This window comes from Macaca nemestrina, chromosome 4, assembly GCF_043159975.1.
Source record: "Macaca nemestrina isolate mMacNem1 chromosome 4, mMacNem.hap1, whole genome shotgun sequence".
NCBI lineage: Eukaryota > Metazoa > Chordata > Mammalia > Primates > Cercopithecidae > Macaca > Macaca nemestrina.
In genome coordinates, this window is record NC_092128.1 from 105,329,997 (window position 1) to 105,353,476 (window position 23,480).

General features: G+C 40.3%; 1 protein-coding gene and 1 pseudogene across 3 annotated transcripts in view; one reads left to right on the forward strand and one right to left on the reverse strand.

Annotated features, from left to right (window-relative positions):
* Positions 1-23,480, forward strand: part of LOC105475841 (neuropeptide S receptor 1) — a 232,641-nt gene that overhangs the window by 104,452 nt on the left and 104,709 nt on the right. The window lies entirely within an intron of this gene.
* Positions 5,721-9,909, reverse strand: LOC139362491 (condensin complex subunit 1 pseudogene; annotated as a pseudogene).

Consider the following 23,480-nt stretch of genomic DNA (forward strand, 5'->3'; position numbering starts at 1 on the left):
ATTCAATAGATGTCCATTGAACTGTCAAAATGAATGCAAATGGCTGGACGTGCTTCTAGTGTTACTCTTGGACCCAGGTGAAGTCTCCCCATTCCTTCTTCATGTTTGAATCTCTAGTTGTCCCATTGGGAATCCCTCATCCCCAAGGTCTTCTGCTTATGATAAATAATCAATCAGGTTTGTGATTCAAAACAACATCCGTCATCTCTGTAAAACTAGTTCCCCATCCGAAAGCTGTGGCATTGTTTGACAAGAGTATGTATTATTTAAAACCAGACTTTGTCATGTTTTCAGTATCTGAGTACAGTTGGCCCTTTGTATCCACGGTTTCTGCATTTATGGATTCAACCAATTGTGAATTGAAAATATTCAGAAAAAAATGTATCTATACTGATCACGTTCAGACTTTCTTCTTGTCACAATTTTCTAAACAATAAAGTATAACAATTTACACAGGACTTACATTGTATTAGGAATTAAAAGTAATCTAGAGATAATTTAAGCTAGGTTAACATATGCAAATATAGCATCATTTTATTTCAGGGATTTTGGTATCCATGGAAGGATATCCATGGAAACCAATAACCCCATATATACAAAGGGACAACTATATTGGCATCCTTTACCTACTATAGAAAAATTCCTAGTCACCACCTCAGTGCCTCTTTCCCATCCTCTTTATTATCTTCTTCTGGAATTCCAATGGGATTTTTGTTGGACTTTCTCATCCTACTCATTATGCCTCTTCACTCCTCTTTGATCTATCTCTTTGTCTCTTTCTATTGCTTTTTGAGTAATTTATTTGGCCCAATCATCAAGTTTACTGTTTCTCTTTTTATTGGTTCCAACCTTCTAATCAACATATTCATTGAGATTCTAACTTTATTACAATTTTGTTTCATTTCTAGAAGTTCTATTTTGTTCTTATTTAAATGTATCTGGTAAATTAGAGAATTCCTCTTTCATCGAACTTGCAATTTTCTGCTTAATTTCTTTTAATATACTATCTATTAATTTAATTAGTTAGAGATAGGGTTTTGCTCTGTCACCAGGGCTGAAGTGCAGTGGCATGACCATAGCTCACTGCAGACTTGAACTCCTAGGCTCAAGCCATCCTCCCACCTCAGGCTCCCAAGTAGCTGGAACTATAGGTATGCACCACCAAGCCCGGCTAATTTTTTTTTTTCCTGGAGATGGGGTCTCACTGTGTTTCCCAGGCTGGCCTTAAACTCTTGGTCACAAACAGTCCTCCTGCTTTGGTCTCCCAAATTGCTGGGATTACAGGTGTGAGCCACCATCTCTGGCCTATTTTTAAATATTATATAATACTGTTTATCTGATATTCCCAATATATGCAATCTTTACACATCTGATTTCTGTGTGTACACAGATGTTCATGTTTACACAGTTGAGTTTTCCAAAAGTCATAGTACACTCATGAGAAAATGGAAGTGAAAAGACAAATACAATCTTAGTACTATTATAAAAATAGTTTTTGCCTAATGGATTCAGAGTCTTAGTGACCCTCAGACGTCCTCAGACTACACACTCAGAACCACTTCACTAGAGCATCCATTGATACAATCAGTTATTTCTTTCCTATGCCTCCAAAATGTTTCTACCTAGATGCCAACCTTGGAAAAATTGAGAAAATGAAAGTTCAATGTATTTTCCATGGAGCCTAATTTTCTCTGGAATTCTAATCGAAAAAGATTGCAAGCAATGAAAGAATCAAATGCAGCTGTATTCAGTAGTGCTCCCTTATCCACAGTTTCACTTTCCATGATTTCAGTTAATAGTGCAGTAGAGTAAGATATTTTGAGAGAGAATGACCCCATATTCACATAACTTTTATTACAGCGTATTTTATCCTTATCATATGATACCAGTATATTATTGTTGTTCATTTCTTTATGTGAGTGATTTATAAATTAAATTTTATCATAGTTAGGTATGTATGTGTAAGAGAAAACATGGTATATATAGGGTTCAGTACTATCTGCAGTTGGGACTCCTCAAACATATCCGTCACAGATAAGGGGGGGCCTGCTCTAATATTTTTGCTTCTTAACCAAGTGTTCTCCCTCCAGCCATCCCTGTCTTAGCATTTCTATCATTACATAATTCTCTGTTTGGAAAACTGTATCATAAGGCTTTTACTGCCACAATGCAGGTTAATTAGGAAATGAGAAAAACAAAGTAGTCTATTTCTTGGTCTTGAGTCTCAAGTGATTTAGAAGGAAAAATGAAAACCAGGCTACCTGGATCCAAGAATGGGAAAGAGTGAGGAGTATGTAGGGAGGAGGAGACAAGAGTTTAAACATGGAGGCATTTCTGGCCGGGTGCGGTGACTCACGCCTGTAATCCCAGCACTTTGGGAGGCCGAGGCAGGTGGATCACGAGGTCAAGAGATCGAGACCATTCTCGCCAACGTGGTGAAACCCCGTGTCTATTTAAAATACAAAAATTAGCTGGGCATGGTGGCACGCACCTACAGTCCTAGCTACTCAGGAGGCTGAGGCAGAGGAGTCTCTTGAACCTGGGAGGTGGAGGTTGCAGTGAGCCGAGATTGCACCACTGCACTCCAGCCTGGGTGACAGAACAAGAGTCGGTCAAAAAAAAAAAAAAAAAGGAGGCATTTCTAAGAGAGAGACCCTAACCTAGGGCAGACACTGAAGAGGATTTGGGGCATGAGATAGGAGCTACAGGTTGGAGAACGTCACACGCAAGGGCATCTGTAACCCACCCTACCCACTTTCTCAAGAGAGTCCAGAGAGCGAGTAAGGCACAGGGGCCCTCTTCTGCATATTGAAAGTGAGAAGAAATGTCTATGTGAGTGTCTAGGCAAAGAGCTTGAAACGGCCACTGTGGGTCTCTGCACCTGCAGCCTGGTGCAGGGATCAGAAGAATGTACTTACTCTGTGCAACAAGAGCCATGCCTTTGTGACAAAGCCTGTGGCCCAAAGAGACCCTGCAGTTGGAACAAGGAGGCACCACTTTGATCTGCTGACAGCTAAGTGCAGGGTGGACTCAGAGATATCTTAATAGATGCCAATGATAAGAGATGACACCAAGGGCCAGGCATCTTAGACACACACACACATACATACATGCGCGCGAGCACCCATGCACATGTGCGACTTGTTACTGCATGAGTTTTCTAAAGCTTAAAGATGACTACAAGGACAAAGAATAAACACTTATTTGACTGCAATTAAGTTTTTGATATCTAGCAGTGTAGGAGTTTTGACTAGCAATTAACTTCAGTTTTAGAACGTGACAAATGTTATTTTTATTATACAACTACAAACAAATATGTAACGAATGCTCAGATTCCAGGACCCTATACCTGGGGTGATGGGTGGGACGAGTTAAAGAAGGGATCTGGACACTGCTGCCTCGCTGCCTTCTTTATATGGGGATCATATCACAAATGAGGCTCACTGTGGCTCCAGTCTTGTTTACTGTGCAGCAAGGCTTTTGGCCAGAGAACATAATTGACGTGCATGGAGCTGGAGCTCTTGCCAGCTCACAGCAAAAGGGCCTTTAATTCAGACAAAAAGGAGTTGGACCTCTGCCAGTCATGTACCTGTTATGCTTTCATATAGGCATCAGTTAGACCCTGATTTCAGTCTGACAAACCAGAAAATATAAAACTGTCAGGATCAAGGCACACTCTTATTGGGAGTATTAGCCTGGTAATGGAGAGGAATGTTATTGCTCTAAGCATTTGCATAATATCTATTAAGTAAAATTCCGTGAAGCTGCTATTCTTCATGCCAGCATCTGGCGGCGAGGGAGGACTATTTCAGGTCTCACCATCACAGCCACTTCACACTCAGGTCATGCCACAGTCACTAGCACAGCTTGAGATTGGGGCAGGAAGTCCCCAAGATGACCAGAGAGAAAGCAGCCTCGGGACAGAGCATGAGACTAGGGGTGGTAGCAGCTGGGTTTTATTTACTCTGGAATGTGTGACCTTGGGCAAGCTGCCAGCCCATTCTGTTCCTCTCTGCATGCCACACCACCTGGAATTCCTACATTACTAAGTCACTCCCGGGCCAAGGTCTCATGTCCCTATTAAAATGCTGTTGAGAGAGTAAGTGGCTTCAGTTATTAGCCCTGGAGAACTAGTTCGCCAGTTTGATTTGTTTACAGCTGAGAACTCTTTCAGTTTGTGTGGGTGAGGTGCTGAGCAGGTGGAAGAGGCTTTGCTGGAGTAGGGGATCCCACTCCCTTTTCTGCCTGGGAGTGGGATTGGGGGAAGGGGGAGTATTTGTCAATCACAACAGAATCCTAGACATGTATGTCTGGGAGGCATAGCATAGGCCATTGCATTCATCTTCCCCCAGTACCCGAATCCCTGACTAATGGAACTGAGGATCTTTACTTAATAACCTCTAGTGATGGGATAATCACCTCCTCCTAAGGCAAGCTACTTAGAAACTCTAAGATATTATTGAGCAAAGACCCTGAGCCCAGTCTTGAATTAGTTCAAAGTCTAATGCTTCTCCCAGGTGACAACCCTTGAAAGAGTGTGTGACAGGCACCATGCCCCCATGAATGGTCTCTCCTTGCAAATAAATAATACCTGTTTCTCCCTCTGCAATGTGAGCAACCCAAACAATGCCGAGCCTCTGTGTGGCCGCTCTCAGCCTGATGTTGTACCCTAAACCTTCAACCTCAGTCTTAATGCCTGGGAATGGGGGAATGTGTGGATAATGGCATGAAATACAGTACACAGGAAAATGTCTTAACATTTCTCTTGATTCTCTAGCTCCTTATCTCTTGTCTTAAAAATCTCTTTCTAAAACTTTCAAGGGAAAAAGGAAGGGGGTAGAAAGCGGAAGTGAGGAGAGGTAAAGGAAGATGTTCATTATTGGGAGCCTATAATGTTTCAAACACTTGGGGCATTTAACCTTCCCAAAGTAAGTATACTCATCCTAATTTTATAAGGTAGAAACTAAGACCCAAGATATCTAAGTAAGTTGTCCAAAGTCACAAAGCAATTACTTGGCAAACAATGGATTCAGGTAATGACTATATCATAGGCCAGGCCCAATTACACTCAAAATAATTCACGTCTTCCTGAGAGGCAAGCCCTGCGGGCCCAAATGGGGGTTGTTGAATAAGGGCAGAAAAGTACAAGGGAGACAAGTTGCCAATCACAGCTTGGCCCTGATTATAATAACTGATACAATCAAAGTTAAATTTCATATCCTTAGGTTTCCTGCATATTCCAAGGCTGATGAGAAATTCCCATTCTAAGAATGGGGATCTGCTGAATGTTTTAAATTCAGGCCCTTAATTAAATCTTTTAAGATGACTCTTTCTGCGTTTGCCTGTAGTCTTTTATTTCTATCCAATATTGTTTCCGGACCAAACTGAGGGTCGGGCTGCTGTTTCTTGTAGCCCAATAACGAGATGCAAATGAACTGGGGAGGAAGAGAGTTTTTTTTTTTTTTTTTTAAGTATATAAAAACATTGATTCATTAGAAAACAAGGAGACTGGCAAACATATATTCCAAAGTGAAAGCAGCGCCACGCAGTTCAGTTAGCCTAATTTAAGAGAAAGGCCTTGCACTTTAAAGAGCGTGTATTTTTTTTTTTTTCCAAAAAAGGAGACAGGCAAATATTGTACAAGGGGAACAGAATTAGAATTCCAGGTCACCCTACAAGATACCGTGCACAGGGAGGACAGGAACAGGCAAGACGACTTCCTAGGATCCGTGCCTGCGAGCTGATGCTCTGAGAACGGGCGTTGTTTTCTTCGGCGTCCCATCTTCTGTCATCTAGGCTAAAAGATCTTCCTTACTTGACTCATCACTTGAGAAGACAACTTTGGGTTTCTTTCTGGAAGCTGGCTGCTGGGTGTTCTGATGCCGAAGGGCAGTACAGGAGGGCCCTGGTGTGACAAAGTCACGTCTGAGGCTGCAGAAGCCAGAGGCTGGTGCCTACAAACAGTGGATGGTTTCTTGACTGATGGCGCTCTCTGGCTACCTGCTTGGTTAATCTCAAGCTCCTCAATCCCATCCAAACCTCTGGTATGACAGGCCTGAAGCTTTTGCTCAAATTCATCTATTACAGCCTTGCCCTCAGGCTTGGCCCCATGTTGCAGCTTGCCCACAATTGACCAAAAAAACACTGAAGATGGACTCATCTGACAGTTTGTCTCCAAAACAGTCAAAATTGCCAAGCATCTTGCGGAGGCCTTGCTCTGTGAGGGGCAGCTGTGACACACAGTAGGCCAGGTCCCGCTGCACCTGCTTAGTTTAGGCTGTGTGGAACCACTGACACAGCTTTTCCACGAGGCTTTGTATGCTTGTCTTTGGTGATGATGTAGGAGAGGAGGTGTTTCATAATGGTGTGAAAAGGCACTTCCTCCATCCCCAGCTCGGGGCCTGACAGGTGACTGATGATATCTGGAAGGAGATTATAGATTCTGCTGCCCTTGTGGGAGAGCTTGTTGAAGAACTTCTTGGCCAGGGCAGCAATCTGAGGCTCAGGGTCGATGAGCAGCACTGCCATCTCACTCACCTGCCCCTTCACCTTCACCATGTCCTTGAGGGTCAGGTGAGTCATCACCAGCCCTGCTGTTTTCCACACTAGCTGAGCAGAGTCCCGAAGGTAAGCATATACATGAGGAGTCCAGGGGTCCACTAGATTGGGAAGGCAGATGGCCAGATCCCCAGTGGCAACCATGAGGTTAGACCAGACAATAGGAAGTGGAGACTTTTCTAGCATGGTGAACAGAAGATGAGGCTGGGAGTCGCAGAAAGTGGCACTGATCATGCAGAACTTGCCAAGGGCAGGTAAAGCAGCTGCAGAGAGGTCTGGGTTGCTATAGAGGCCTGGCTTGTTGCAGACTTTAAACAAGAGTGGAACAGAGGCAGCCAGTGTCTGTTTGCCATCCAACAGTTCCATCTCACAGAAGACGTGAATGATTTCTGTCTCCGTGTCATCTGCTGCCCCAACCAGCCCCAGCTCCTCCTCCATGGTGGTCTCAAAACTTGTATTCTTCTTCTTGGGATCTTTTGGTCTTGTGCTCCTGTTTTTCCCGGAGAACTCAGCACTGACAGAACTCTCCACTCACTGCCTGCTCCAAGTGGACCAGCTGCTGCAGAGCCACATGTTCAGCCAAGGACAGCAAGCTCATCAACAGGAAAGTGGGGAGCATTGCAGGGGACTTCTTTGGGTCCTCCTGACGAGTTCTCTTCTCTTCTAGCTTCTCCAGGACGTGTTTTGCATAGCCCTGCCATATCTGGGCACAGATCACTTTGGGACCCTCTGCCAGTTGGTAAATGAGGGTCACTGCCACCTCTTTGGATGGGATCCAGAGTGGGTCTGGTGGACAAAGCCTTTTGGGACTCTCTCCTGCAGTCACTCAAACAACCTGTGTTCCTGAGGCAGCCGGAATAGGGGGTGACGTTTGCCCAGAGAAGGCTTTCTACTGTCAGAGATGTAGGCAATGGCATGGCACACCTGCTGGGCCAGCCGGTAATCCTGTGGAAACTTCAGAAGAGAGTTTTATTTTCTGCAACTGGTGACAAGGAGAAGGCCTGGAAATTATTGCCAGACCAACTTAAAATTACAAAGTTTTCCAGAGTTTATATACCCTCTAAGCTATATGTCTACGTGTAAGTGTGCATTCTTCTAAAGATATAAATGGTTAACTTCTTTTAATCTATAACTAAGGTCTGAGTCCTGAAGACCTTCCTCTGGAGTCTCAGTAAATTTACTTAGTCTAAATGGATCCAGGTGCTGGGGTGATTACCCTTATCTTGTCTCCTGCTAAATTGCAGAGGTTTGGGGAGTTCCTTCAGACCTCCAATCAACTTGTTTGTGGAGGCCTAGGGAGTTTCTTCAGACCCCCAGAGAAACTTCTTTAATCCTAAATGGGTCCTGTTAAGAATTCCTTTGTTATTTTGTCATGCTTTAAGTCCCAGGAGAGGCCTAGGTAAAACTCTTGATGGGCTTTTGTTACATTCCAGCCTTCATATAAGGGCACTGGCTTTTAAGATTTAACGTAACCACTCAGTCAGTACTGGAAGAGTTGTTAGTGATACCTGGCCTGCCACAATTACGAGTGTCCAGAATTTTACTAGATGTTTGGGAGAAGGGGAATGAGAAGCCTGAGTTAGGAATCTTCTCCACGAGTCTCTCACAATCTAGTTGGAAGGACTAATAAATCCAATGACATATTAAATGATAAGTAAATGACAACCTGTGGTCTTTACTTCATGCCTTTGCACACACTGCTGTCTCTACCTGGATGCCCTTCTCTCACCTGGTCTCTCTAGCAAAGCACTACTCATTCCTCAAGACACAAAGCTGAACAGGCACTCTGTGAAGCCTGCCTAGTCCGCTTGGTTCCTTCCCAGAAGATTTTGCCAATCATCCCTCTTTTGGACAGATATTGTGCAACACTGTATTTTAATTATTTCACATCTCCCTGAAACACTAGAATGTGAGCAATTTGAAGATAGGAATGGAGTTTCCTTCCTTGTATTCTCAGCACATGGCATTGTGCCCAAAACCAAATAGTCAGCAATCAATAGTAATTGACATGTATTTAAAGAAGCCCTACGTGAAGTGGTGCAAATCAGGGTCCAATGGGGACTTCACAGAGTGGGTGGAGCTTGTATTGGGCCTTAGAGGATGACTAACATTTGGAGATGCTGATGCTGCTGAAAGTAGAATAATCAGGAGGAATGAAAGGCCAGAAATACGAGAATGTCTTCCCCAGTGTTTCACGGTGGTCCTAGATTCAAATATCCCATCATGTCACAACTTTGAGATGAGGAAAATACTTTCACCAGGAAGATGAATGCAGTTCTGAATTACAAACCCAGGTGAGTTCTCAACAAGAACAGAAGACCAGCCAGGTGTGGTGGTACATGCCTGTAGTCCCAGCTACTCAGGAGGCTGAGGTGGGAGGATCGCTTGAGCCCAAGAGCTCTGGGCTGTAGTGCACTATGTGGATTGGATGTTTGTACTAAGTTTGGCATCAGTATGGTTACCCCGATCCCAGGAGCAGGTAACCACTAGATTGCCTAAGGAAGGATGAACCAGCCCAAGTTGGAAACAGAGTGGGTCAAAATTCCCATGCTGATCAGTAGTGGGATTATGCCAGTGAACAGCCACTGCACTACAACATGAGCAACATAGAGAGACTCCTTCTCCAAAAAAAAAATGAAAGAAACCTGCAATCCGAGCAAAATAAAGAAAAAAATAAAGAATAAATATAGAAACCTGCAATCCTACAAAAATAAAAATAAATTTAAAATAGACATAAATAAAAAATTATAAATGAATTTTAAAAAGAAAGAAAAAAGAATAGAAGGCTTTGGGGATCAGAGAAGCCCAAAGGGATTCCTGGAGTTTGAAACACAAAATAGGCATGAGAGACTTAATCTGGATCTCAGAACAACACTAGAAGAAAACCTGGACATTTCGAAGCCCTTAAATTCATAAAACTTTGACAGTTTTATGAACATTTGTTGAAGCCTTGCCATGTCCAAGAAGGTCACCCAGGATCAGAACTTCCACCTGTCTCCTCTTCTCCCCCTGTCCTTTTCTGAGGTCTACACCCCCTTTGTAGTAGGTGGTCAGCTGTACACAGGACTAAGTTTATCAAAACTTATTCTCAGGAAATAAAAGTAAGACAAGAAATACAATATACACAAGAACACATGCTCTTCTACATCAGTAACCATCTCTGAATAGCCTGTCTCTAGATTCTGCTTGATGTAAGAGTGGTTGCTTCTGAGAAAAGAACTGAGTGACAAACAATAGTTGGAGAAGGGTACCTTTCTTAGTTTTGGTTTTTATTATTTTTATTGAAGTATGAAGTTCAATTCTGTGCACACAAGTATCAGCTGACGAATTTTCACAAACAGAAGATGCCATTGTAACTACCACCCAAATCAAGAAATGTTCCCGTCTGCCTCTATGCCTCCTCTCACCAATTCCCAGTACCACTTCTTCCCCCAACCAAGAGTCAGCTCTGAGGCCCAGACAGGCTTCACCTAATTTTATACTTTATTTTTTCTTTTTATGAACAGCTTTATTAAAATATTCACATAACAATACAGTTCACCCATTGAAAGTATAAAATTGAGTGACTTTTAGTATATTCACAGATATGTATAACCATCACCAAAGTCAATTTTAAAATATTTTCATCACCTCAAAAAGAAAGCGAATACCTTTTAGCTATAACTCCCACCCTACATCCTCCCCAACCCTAGTCAACTTTCCTGTCTCTATGAAATTGTTTAATCAGATTAAACAAATTTCACTGGGGGTCTGAAGAAACTCCCTAGGCCTCCACAAACAAGTTGATGGGAGGTCTGAAGGAACTCCCCAAACCTCTGTAATTTAGCAGGAGACAAGATAAGGGTAATCACCCCAGCACCTGGACCCATTTAGACTAAGTAAATTTACTGAGGCTCCAGAGGAAGGTCCAATTCTCTACATTTCATATAAATGGAATCATGTAATATATCATATTTTGTGATTGATTTCCCTTAACACTTTCATGGTTCATTTTTGTTGTAGCATGTATCCATATTTCATTTTTTATGGCTAAATAATATTCTATCATATGGGTATACCACATTTTGTTTATCCGTTCACCAGTTGATGGATATTTCAGTGGTTTTTACCTTTTGGCTCTTCGCAATAAAATGCTGCTACAAACATTTATGTACAACTTTTTGTGTGGACAGTTTTTTCTCTTGAGTATGTAACCAGGAGCAGAATGGCTGGGTCATGTGGTAACACTGTGGTTAGCATTCTAAGCAACTGCAGTTTTGCATTCCCACCAGCAGTGTACAAAGGTTTCCATTTCTCCTCATCCTCACCAACATTTGTTATTTGAGGATTGTTCATTAAATACATAAAACAGTGGTTACCAGAGTCAGTCAGGGTGGGAGGGAGGAATGCAGAGATTTAGGTCAAGGATATAACGTAGCAAATATGTAGAATGATTTAATTCTTTATATAAATAGACTCTTACAGTATGTGTGCTTTTGTTTCTGACTTACTTTGCTCAGCATTCGATTCAGGAGATTCATCAACAGTGTTGCCTATAGTTGCAGACTATTCACTATCCTTATTGAATGGTGTTCTACTGTGTGAACACACCACAGTTGATTTTTTCTCTCCACTAGTGGTGAGCATTTGGGTCATTTCCAGTTTAGGGCTGCTATGAATACTACTGCCTTGAACAGTCCAGGATACATCATTTTGTGAGCTGCTTATTTTTATTATTTGTGCTACCTGAATTTTGTACTATGTGCATGTATTACTTTTCTAAAACATCCTAAAACACCTTTAAGGGCTTTTAAACTAGATCAGAAACTTAGCTCCTTCCCTACTGACAAGTAGGCAGAAAAAAAAATAATAGTAATAACTAATATTTACTGAATGCTCGCTGAGCCACCTCTTTGGGAAAAAAATCTTTTCATATATGTTTGTATTTAATCCTCCAAATTACTCAAAGCCATAGGTATTCTCATTATGCCCATGTCAGACCTGCAGACACTGAGACTGAAGGACGTTAAATAATGTGTGCAAAACTATACACCTAGCAAGTAGGGAATCACAGTACAAATACAGGTCTCTGACTACAAAGCCTGTGCATTCACCCTCCAATTACACAGCCTCCAATTACACTCAGCTGGGAGTTCAGGGCACCTGCTAGACACGGGGAGGAGAGGCTGAAATGAGAGAACCGGAAACTGCCAGCTCAGTCCAGCTCAACAGCCCGGATTCTTCTTCCCCCCACTTCATGTCCTCATTAATCAAATGCTCTTGAACATGAAAGAGAGTGAGATTGGATTTTTGTTAAGATGAAAGAAACGAATCTGTTCCCATCTGGCACCTTCAAAACTCTTCTATCCAAGCCAGCAGGGAGCACTTAGTGCAACCTACATGGCAGCTTAATAATTCCCCAAGAATGCCAGGAGATTTGGCAATGTCACAACCGATCTGGATCCAGCAGCACTTGAGAATAATGGAAAGAACAGGGGCCTAAGGTCTAGGGCAGGGGTCAACCAACTTTCTCTGTAAAGGACCAGATACTAAATATTTTAGGCTTTGCAGATCCTATGACCTCTGTGTCAACTAACCAACTCTGGCGTTGTAACATGAAAGCAGCCATGGACAACACATGAGCAAACAGGCCTGGCTGTGTAAATAAAACTTCGTTTATGGCACAGATATTTGAATTTCATATAATTTTCATGCGTCCGGGCATATATTTCTTTTTTAAAAAAATATGTTTTAACCAGTAAAATATGTAAAAGTTATTCACAGTTTGAAAGCTGCACAAAAATAGAGGACAAAGTCTAGAGACCTGGATTCAAATCCTCTCTCTACCATTTGTTATTTCCGTGGCTTTCCATATACTACTTACATTCACCAAGCTTCGTTTCTCTCTTGAGAAAATGAGCAGAGCAGGTGCCAGGCATTCGGGGCCTCCCTCGTGGCTGGCACTGAGCCACATGCTTTATATGCTTTACTGAATTAAATCCTGTAATAAACACAAAAGGCTGAAATTATACGACTGCCTTTTCAGATAGTTATGATGATTAAGAAATTATGTTTATAATTGTGCCTAAGCTGGCCTCCATAGTTCATTGAGTTTGATGCTTCCTGTTGTATGCAAAAGTTGCCATGCTGGTTCGAAGAGAGCATGCCTGCTTTTTCTAATACCTGTGATGTTTTGAGTACCTATATTTGTATTTCATTTAGAGTAAATAATTATCTAATTGTATTATTCTATTTAATTACAATTGCATCAAGCTGCAATATACAATCCAAATTTCACTGAACTGAAAGTTGAGCTCACACTTTGAATAGTCACTCCTTCTATTAGGTTGATGCAAAAGTAATTGCCATTACTTTTAGTGGCAAAAATGGCAATTACTTTTGTACCAACCTAATATATATGTGCACAGTAGGCAGTTTGACTCAGGTACACTTATTCAAAACATTGTGTTAAGTAAGATAATACATGTAAATACCTAGCACACAGCCTGGGATGCAGGTGTCGGCCAGTGTTTGTTCCCCACTTCCTTAGTGACAAAGATGAGGCTTAGCTACTTTTTGGAAAAGGTGAGTGCCACCAGAGAGATGAGGCCAAGGCTTATCAGACACACTGGAACACGCAGCTTTACCAAGGAATAAATCCAACATATTTTGTGTGTGAGTTCTGGCTCTGAAGCCCAGCCTGTTCTTACACTGACCCCCCAGTTTCTGCCTTGATCAGCCACCCACTAGGCTGGGCATTGCTTCCTCTCACTCTGCTATCTAGTGACCCAACCTAGGCCCAACCCTCCAGCTTTCTTCGGCCATGCAGCTGTTCTGCTAGTCTGCTCTGCATATCTGCTCCTACCTTCCGATGTCTCCTCTGAGCTTTGGCTCCATTCCCCACTCAGCACAAACAACCCACTTTGCCCCAATATGGGGTGCAACAGCTCAGACTCTCCTAGTGGTCTAATCCCAGACACCTCGTTTGCTTCATAAGCACAATCTGGAGAGAAGATTTTCACTGCTCAGAGCCCCTCAGGAAGCAGAAGAGTAGAGTGGTGAACAGAGCAATCATCCTCTGGAATGACCCTCACTGGTGTTTCAATCCCAGCTCCCCTCCATACTAACACTTGGGTGAGTTATTCACCAAGTCTATGCTTCAGTTTCCTCATCTGTAAAATGGAGATTGCAAAAATATCATCTATCCCACAGGGTTATGGTGATGATTAAATTTGCTATTCTATAGAAAGTACCTGCAGCAGTGGTTAGCATGTGGTAGGCACTTTGTATTCGTTATCTGTTATGTCTGTTTGCTCTTACTAGCATCTAAATTTCTGAGTCCTAGACCTCCCCAGAGAGTGTCAAGTTTGTGATGTTTCGTGGGAACAGATATAAGCTCACTTGCTGAATCTCTCTCTGAGCTAATAATTAACACATACATTGCACAGTAGCTTACCAGGAAAGCCTATACTGGCCTGAACGAGAAGAAACTTACTGAACAATACTAAAGCTCACTTCTCAATATAACAGCAGCCCTTGCTCAACATGTTGCCCATATCTTCAGTACTGTGCAGAGGTCACAGCCATCATATTCTGCCAGCTCTTCCCCTACGGGTTGAGCAACCATATCATGTGTCTTCCCAACGAGGACATTTTTCATTTTTAGCTTCTTGTTTTGACATAATTTCAGGTTTACAGAAAATCTTTAAGAGTAGTACAAATACCACCATGTACCCTGTACACATATTCCTGAAACGTTAATATTTTTCATATTTGCTTTATCATTTCCTCTATCAGTCTATCTATAATACCTACCTATCTACCTATCCATCCATCTAAAAGTGCCCCATGTAATCAGCAAACCTGCTTTAAATGTCACCAATTATCCCAAGAACATCCTTTTTAGCACAAGAAAACCCTGAATCATGTATTGTATTCAGTCACCATGTACTTTTAGTGTTCTTTAACTTAGAACAGTTCCTTGGTCTTTCTTTGTATCTTATGACATCAACATTTTAAAATAGCACAGGTTAGATATTTTGTGGATTTTCTCTCACTTTGGGTTTGTGTAATGTTTCCTTATGAATAGATTGAGGTTATGTGCTTTTGAGAGTTATACACCAGGAATGATGCTTTGTTCCTCTTAGTATGTATTATCAGCAGACACAGTACATCAATTCGTACCATTACTAGTGATGTTATTGTCAGATTTCTGCACTGTAAAGATATTGCTTTTCCTTTTGCAACTGACAAGTATTTTAAGAGTATATAACCATCCTGATACTCCTTAAACTTTCACTCAAAACACTTAGCACACAGTGTAGATTCCTGTCTGAATCAATGCTATAAAGGTTTCCAAATGATGATTTTTCTAATTGCATTATTTCTTCTATACTTATTAGTAGTCTCTCTACTTTAAAGAAGAACTTTCCCTTCTCTCCTACTTTTAAATTTATATCATAGGTTCTTCTTTTATTCCATGGGTTATAATTGGTTGCCATAGTTATTACTTTTTATGCCTAGATGGCTGACTGGGGTCAGGAAGAGCCCTACAATTTGGTGCATGTTCCTGTTGACATGTTTCTCAGCATTTTGGGGGATGTCCTCACTTGCCAGCACAACATGATGTTCCAGGCTTATCTTGTCCTTTTCCCAGCCCCAAGCCTGGAATCAGCCATCTCCAATGAGCCAAGTAAACCAGGGCATATTTGAGAGAAAGGGCCACAGGCATAATCATGGCAGGTATAAACTGGAACTGACCTAGAGACGCCGGGTCATATTCCCAATCTACCACTAGATGTCCTTCCACACCTCAATGGTTCTTAACAGGAGGCAGTCCCGGGGCATTTGGAAATGGTGGGATATTTGGAGTTATCACAAAGACTGGGGCAGCAGGGGTTACTTCTGGCATGTAGTAAGCACAGTCCAGGCATGCCAAATTTCCTACACAGGACCATCTATCCTAACACAGAATTACCCCATAAGTAGCAATCCAGTTAATAAACAGTGGTCCAATCCCTGAACTAATCTATCTTGTGTTCTAGTCTCTCAAGGATTGGCTTAGTTCTTTTCACCTTAGTGGCCATCAGTTAATTCAATCACCACTGTTTCCATAGAGGGAATCTAATATATTAGATTGATCAAGTGTGTTAATCAAATATATTGGATTATCTGGCATGCATTATAGCAAATAAAATAGCCAGTCTTCATTGTAGATCTAGTTTAAACAAAGCCTCTACCTCTTATGTGTCAATTTTTGCAGAAAACATTGTTCTAGCAAGTTGGCAAGGAGCCTAGGACTTACGTTAAGATACACCCTCTCATCCTCAGTTCTTACAGCTCTCTGTCTAGTTATTGCCCCTATTCAGCACCAACAACAGGTACCCAGGTTTTATAGGGCAAGCATTTTACATGCACTATCTTATTTAACCTTCACAGTAGCCCTATAAATCAGGCATTCTTATTATTACAATTTTACAAAGAACCTGGGATTCGGTGTGGTCGGGAGCAAGCCCAAGATAGCACAGCTATCATGTGGCAGAGCCAACATTCAAAGTCCCACGATCAGGCTCCAGTAGCCATGCTGTGTACTGCCAATGAATGTAAGAACATATCCAACACAATGAAAAATAAAAAATGAAATAGAAAGGGCATGGAAAATATTAAATCATAACTGCAAAGGAAAAATATCAAATTTAGGCTTTGAGTTACTGCAAAGTTACTGCAACCAATTGTTTTATTTTGTGCTTCCTAGTTATTGGCTAAAACTAAGGGCAAAACAAATTACAAAAATATAATTTGTTGTAAGCTTGAGGGAAATGCACAGCAAGATGTTTCTTGATCAAGAAAACAGATACTGTGGAGCTTTCTATTCAGTACTTTGATGAAACAGCACTAAAATGTCCTCAATAACATCTCTACAAAGAATCAGTGATTCTTATAGACCTCTAAGAGGAGCCAGTGTGATGCCTAAGGATGGGCATGTAGGCTACTTGGCAGACAGACTCAGCAGTCATCATCACATAGTAATTTCTAGCATCCTAGTAGCTTTCTCACTGGCTTTAGTTTTGAATAAATGGGATTTTTACTAAGATCGTACATTATGTAACAGAGGCAACCACAAAGACCATCCCTAGAAAATGAAATTATCTTGGCCCCCTTCCTCCCTTACCTCCTGCTTCACACTGCATTCTCTGGGAAGCAGATGCTGAAACAGAATCAGGTATACAAAAATTTGGGGAGAAGCCACACCTGTGAAGGCAAAGGGAAGAAGTAAGATTGGGCCAGAGGACCCATCAGAGCCTGACATTAACCTGAAAGTCTCTGCCAGCTCAGGAATCCTTTAGGATTTCCATGTTGGATATAAATGACTGGACCTTTCTACTGGAACTTAGTCATTGGTAGAGGTTGTACCAAGAATAGCGTGATCCCAGCTAAAAAGCTGAGGCAAACACTGAGGAATCTAACAGCTGAAGGATGTCAGCAAACCATATTCCTCACAGCTGGACAGCAAGGTCATTCTTGAAGGGGGGATCTGAGCAGCATATCTCTATGTCTGCCTCACTTCCCTCTGTACAAGTCTGTACCTGATTGCCGCAGAATGAGATGAGAAAAAAATATTTTTTGTTACAATTTACCACTTCCATCTCAGCCTGCTACCACTTAGCTCTCCTTGGGCAAGGGGAAAAAGACATTTGAAGAGCTTGCATCTTGAGTAAGTGAAAATGGAACTCTCCTCTCCTTCCCTTGGATTTCTAAACATCCTAGATAATTTCTGTGAATTCTTTTTATTAGGAAAATAGCACCCTTTAAAAGAAAAAACAAGTTGTCTATGCCTTACACTTACACTCAGAGTCAGTTTGAGCCTCCTGCTGTGCAATGATGTACATCTTGTGCAATGATAACTGCTACCATGCCTCAAGAAATGTTCCCTTAAGTGGAGTGAGGAGAAATAATGGAGGCTCAACGCCTTGTTTCGAGAAAACATTTGTTCTTGCTGAACCTGATGCTTGTGCTTTTGAGCTCAGGACTTTTTCCTCGCCCAGTGATAACCAACAACTCAGGTAAGCCAGTTGGCCTCACTTCATAAGCTTCTTGGTTTCTGAATACAACAGAGGCAAAGAGAGTAAGTTTTAAGAGGACTTGGGTTTCCTTAATTAGACACAAGATTTTTATTTGGTTGGGGGGACTAATGGAGAAAGGGAGACACTAGTGGCATTTGTAACTTGTTAAGACTAATTGAAAATCTCAGGACCAAAGCTTTCTGTGAAGACAGTGCTCTAATGAGAATAAATGTGATGATTATTTACCTAATTGAGCAGTAATGACTGAGGTGCGAGCCACTTCCCCAGGATTAATAAAGAGCTGGGGAGTTGACAGTTTAGACCATTAGGCTCAGCTGGTACTTCATCTTGGTGAAGGGCACAGCGCCAGAATCATATTGCTATTGTAAAATGAGCCCAAAATATAGACATATACTTTTGGAGAAATAATTTTAATTGGCTAAGTACCCGACATCAGGTTGGGCCATTCAGTTCTATCATTAAACAAAGTTTCACACAAGTTCTTCAAGACTTGTTCCATTTAGAGTGTCCTCAGCATTCAGTGATTAAAAAAGAAAAGTAGAAGAGGGACCCTTAGCAATATCAAAAATAGTCTCTTGTGCAATCAAAAGCAAGCAAGCTATTATTATATACACCCTCTCACTTTAAAAACAACACTAGAGACATTGAGTTGAGCTGGAAGCATTGCATACTCTGAGATACAGTTGATATTGTTACCCACAGTGTCCCTCCAGGAAAGCCAGAGGTCATCCGTAATACCACAATTAAGGATAAAAGAATCTTATATTATCAGAAATTTCAATGTCTTCATAAAAAATTGTGTTTGCATTCAATATCTCCCTTATCCAGTGTGACAAATATTCATGTATGAGTCATGTCAAGAAAAAGAGTTTCTCAGCTTGCTATATATTCATTATTCTATGGCTCTGCTCTGCAGGGGAAAGTGCGAACAGCAACTGAGAGCAAGCAGGAATCTAAGACATGGGATTCAACTTGCCCTTTACACAGGGTGAATCCTACACTAGTGACCTTTGTGTTTTAAGGAAGTTTGCAAATATGTTTAATTGGACAACATTTCTTCCTTTATCTAGCAAACACTGAGTATCTTGCCAGACACTATGAAAAAAGATAAAATTATAAACATGAGCAAGGCACAGCCACTGCCAATCAGAAGCTTACAATCTAGCAGAGATCTTAAAATCTAGGGAGCTCTTTTAGAAATCTGCTTAGGGATTAAAATTTCCAATCACACTCTTCCTTCCAGCAACTTGATTCTGTAATCATTATTTTAATCTTCATTGAACAAGGTGATTAATGTGGTTCCATCTGCTGTATGAAATCACCCATGCTACAATCAGCCAATCAAGCAACAGCAGTAATAATGCACACTTCATTTAAAGGACATTTACCAAGCTGTTACTATGTAATATCACAGTTATAGGGCCTGAGGAGGTAGAGTTGAATTAAAAATAATAATCTCTGTTATCCCATAGTATAGTGGAATAGGAAAGATATACAAAAAAATAATGTGTTAATGTATTATAGGTACTATAATAGTAGGGTAGGAAGATACACAGAAGTGGGAATAACCAAGCCAATCTCAGCACTCAGAAAAGGTGTTATAAAGGAGGTAACCTTGAATTAAACCCTGAGGAAATGGATATTCTTCAGGCAGAGGTGTATAAAGAGCTTCCCAACCAACGGAACAGCATAAAGAAATGGCATGGCAGAGTGAAGTAGTTGGGTATGGTCAAGGAAACTCTCTCAACTGCATCTTCTTCACTGCCTCAACTGATTACTCAACGCTCTCCATTCTCTCAGCAAACACCCTGACTAACTAAACTCCCATGACTAGCAGGATATTATTAGATGTAACAAACCTGTCAATTTATGCTTTCCCTTTAGAATGACTGGACTTTTGTTTCAGTAAACTGCCATAAAACTAAGCTCAGGAGATGCAACTATGAAAGATGAAGGAACATTATAAAAATCTCTGCAATGAGATTCTGCCTTAGATTGCTTTGCTGGTATGTCAACTGATTACCCCAATTTAAAGAAACCCAAACTGGAAATTATAAAAGATAAATTATGGGTGTTTTTTATGCAAAAAAGAATCAAATCAAATCAAAGTCTTGGCTCTACATTAAAGAAATGACAAATGCATGTTTATGTTTTTATTAAAATGTTTTAGGGTAGATTCGTATGTATGCTTTATTTCTTTAACCAATGTTTTAATCAGTTAACCAGCTGCTATTATTAATGTGCTGGTTGAAAGGGTTTCTCTTAAAGTATGAATTTAAAATAGAATGAGAAAATATCAGACTTGAGAAGAAGGAAAGTCACAGTAGGACATTTGGAATTTATTCTCTAGACCAGAGGTCTGCAAACTCCATCCTGCAAGCCAAATCCATCCTGCAGCTTATTTTTACAAATAAAGTTTTATTGGAATACAGCCAGACCCATCCAGTTACAGAATTTTCTATGGCTGCTTCCACTCTACAATGGCAGATTTGAGTAGTTGTTACAGAGACTATACGTAAGTGTGCAGGAGAGTTTAGGCCATGCCTACGGGAAAGGTATGAAATACTGCTCTTCTTCCTAGACACTTCCCCAAACAAAAACCTTAAGCCAGTGTGGGACTAAACACTGTTGCCCCACCCGAGCACTAATGAAGGCAGATAAATGACTGAGAAAACCCCATCCCTTGGAGACAGAGGCCAGAAATGGTAACACCAATACCACTGGAAGTCTCCTGCTTCTAGGGAAGGGCATGAAACTCTCTCATATGCAACACCCACCACAGATACAAGGCAGGAGTTTGATTTTCATGGGGAGGAGGAATTGGAACACTGAGAATGCCCCACCCCTAAGGCCCAGGCACACAGGCTTATATGGGTCCGTGGCTGAACTGGGACAAAAGAGAAGCCCTAAAACCACCAGTAGCAAGCACTGAGTAACAAGCAGTAGCACTATTACAGCAAAACAGGTGCAGCTGAAAGCAGAAAGTGGGCCACTAAAACCCTTCAGCACCTCAGCTACTATGCTAATAGAAAATCCAAAGAAAAATTTGAAGCCCATAGGAGGCTGAGGATGACCCTACTAACAACAAAACTCAAGTCTAGCTAGACTCCCGAGTAGATTGATTTAACACTCCACTCTAACAACCTTAAAGAAGTATGCCCATTTCCATGAATAAATAGTATGTATCTTAATATCTGATGATCTTCTACACAAAATGTTTGCCATTTAATCAAAATGTATGAGACTCAAAAAGAAAATGCAGCCCACTGTTAACAGCCAAAGCAATCAACAGAACCAAACAGAGACATGACTCCAATGTTGGAGCTATTAGTCAGGGACTTTAAATAAAATAATTACAACGAATAGGAAAAATACATTAAAATACTTCATGAAAGAAGATATATGGATGGCAAAGAAGCACTTTAAAAAATGTTCAACAGCTTATACACTATTAATGGAAATGTAAATTAGTTCATCCACTGTTGGAAGCAGTTTGGAGAGTTCTCAAAAAACTTAACTGCCATTTGACTTACCAATCCCATTACAAGGTATATACTCAAACAAAAGCAAACTGTTCTCCCAAAAGGACACATGCAGTCATATGTTCATCATAGCTCTATGTATATTCACAATAGCAAAGACATGGAATCAACCTAAATGCCAATCAATGGATTGGATTAAAAAAATGTAGTACATATACACTATGGAATACCATGCAGTCATAATAAATAATAAAATCATGTTCTTTACAGCAACATGGGTGCATCTGGAGGCCATTATCCTAAGTGAATTAATGCAGAAACAGAAAACCAAATGCTGTATGTTCTCACTTATAAGTGGGAGCTAAAGCTTGGATACACATGGACATAAAGATAGCAACAATAGAGGGGAAAAAGAAGGACTAGAGAAAGGGATGCAAAACGAGCTACTGGGCACTGCTCAGTACCTGTGTAATGGGATCCATCGTACCCCAAATCTCAGCATCACACAATATACCCATGTAGCAAGCCTGCACATGTACCCCCTGAATCTAAATTCAAGTTGAAATCATTTCTAAAGAAAAGAAAAATGAACAAATTGAGAAAAAAAAGATGTTCAACATGATTAGTCATTAGAGAAATGCAAAATAAAGCCATGATGAAATATCACTACATACCTAGTAGAACAACTAAAAGAAAACACGCTGACAGTCCTGAGTGCTAGCAAGTATGTGGAACCACAGTCTCACTCATACATTGTTGGTGGGAGTACACAGTGGCGCAGCAACACTGGAAAACTGCTGGGCAGTTTTTTATGAAGCTAAACATATATTTACTTACTCTGTGGCCCAAAAATTACACTCCTGAGTATTCTTCCTACAGAAATGAAAACTTATGTTCACACAAAAACCTGTACATGAATGTTTGTATCAACTGTGTATGTATCAGCCATGTTTGAAAACAACACAAATGTATTTCAGTGAGTGAATAAACATATTATGATACATTTATACAATTTAAAACTATTTGGCAATAAGAAAGAACAAGCAAATGATACACACACCTTAGGAGAATTTCAAAGGCATTATGACGAATTTTTAAAGCTAATTTTTAAAGGTTGCATATTTTGAAATTCCATTTATGTAAGATTCTTAAAATTGCAATACTATAATGATAAAGAACAAATTAGTATTTGCTAGGAAATGGGTGGGTAGGGAGTGTGGCTATAAAGGGATAGCACAAGGGAATATCTTGATAGTTGTAGAACAGTTCTCCATCCTGACTGTGGTGTTAGTGACATGACCTTATATGTATTTGAGATTAAATTTCATTGATATATAAAATGCTTGTAAAAACTGGTGATGTCCAAACAATTCTATAGTTTAGTTAACAGTATTATGCCAATGTCAATTTCTTGGTTTTCATCATTATACTGATATTGACCAGGTAAAGTGTACATGGGAAACTTCTGTCTTATTTTTGCAACTTTAGTATGGGTTTTAAATGACTTCAAAATAAATACTTAAAACATTCTCCCAACTAAATAACCATTATTAATAGGTTAAAATTTCCAGGGGAAAAAAGTGGACAACAGAGAGGAACAGTTGAGTGCTTTCACAGAAAGATAAAAACTGTAAGCAAGGTTCAAGTAGAAGTATGTGAGGGAAATAAATCACAATAGTAATTCACAGATTTAATTATAGGAATCGTAGACTTTACATAGCCAGAGGAAGAATTAGGTAATTTGAAGATAGATCAATAAAAACTGCCCAAAGTGAAAATCAATAAGAAAAGAACAAAGAAAGTGGATGGGGAGAACAAAGTATTTAAGAACGATGGGACAATATCAAATAGTCTAAAATATATGTGATTGAAGTTACAGAAGGAGAAGAGAGAATGGGCAAAAGAAATCTCTGAATAGTAGTCAGAATTCTCCAAAAATAATGAAAGCATCAAACTATAGACCCAAAATTCTTAAATAACCTAAAGCAGAATAAATTTTAAAAAGCTAGATATAACTTACTCAAAGTAGCAAATAAAGGTAAAGAGGAAATTGAAGGAATTCAGTGGAAAAATATGTGAACACATTAAATCAGAGAAATTGTTTAAAAATACAAAATTACAGCTAGATAGAACTAGAATAAGTTCTAGTGTTCCATATCACTGTAGGATTACTATAGTTAATAATAATATATGGTCTCAAATAACTAAAAGAATATTGAATGATCCTAACACAAAAAAATTATAAATGCTATGGATGATAGATATGCCAGTTACCCTGATCTGATAACTATATATAGTGAGACATCACCATGTAGCCCCATGAATATGTACAACCATTTTGTCATTTAAAAAATTAACTTCATATAAAGAGGTAAAG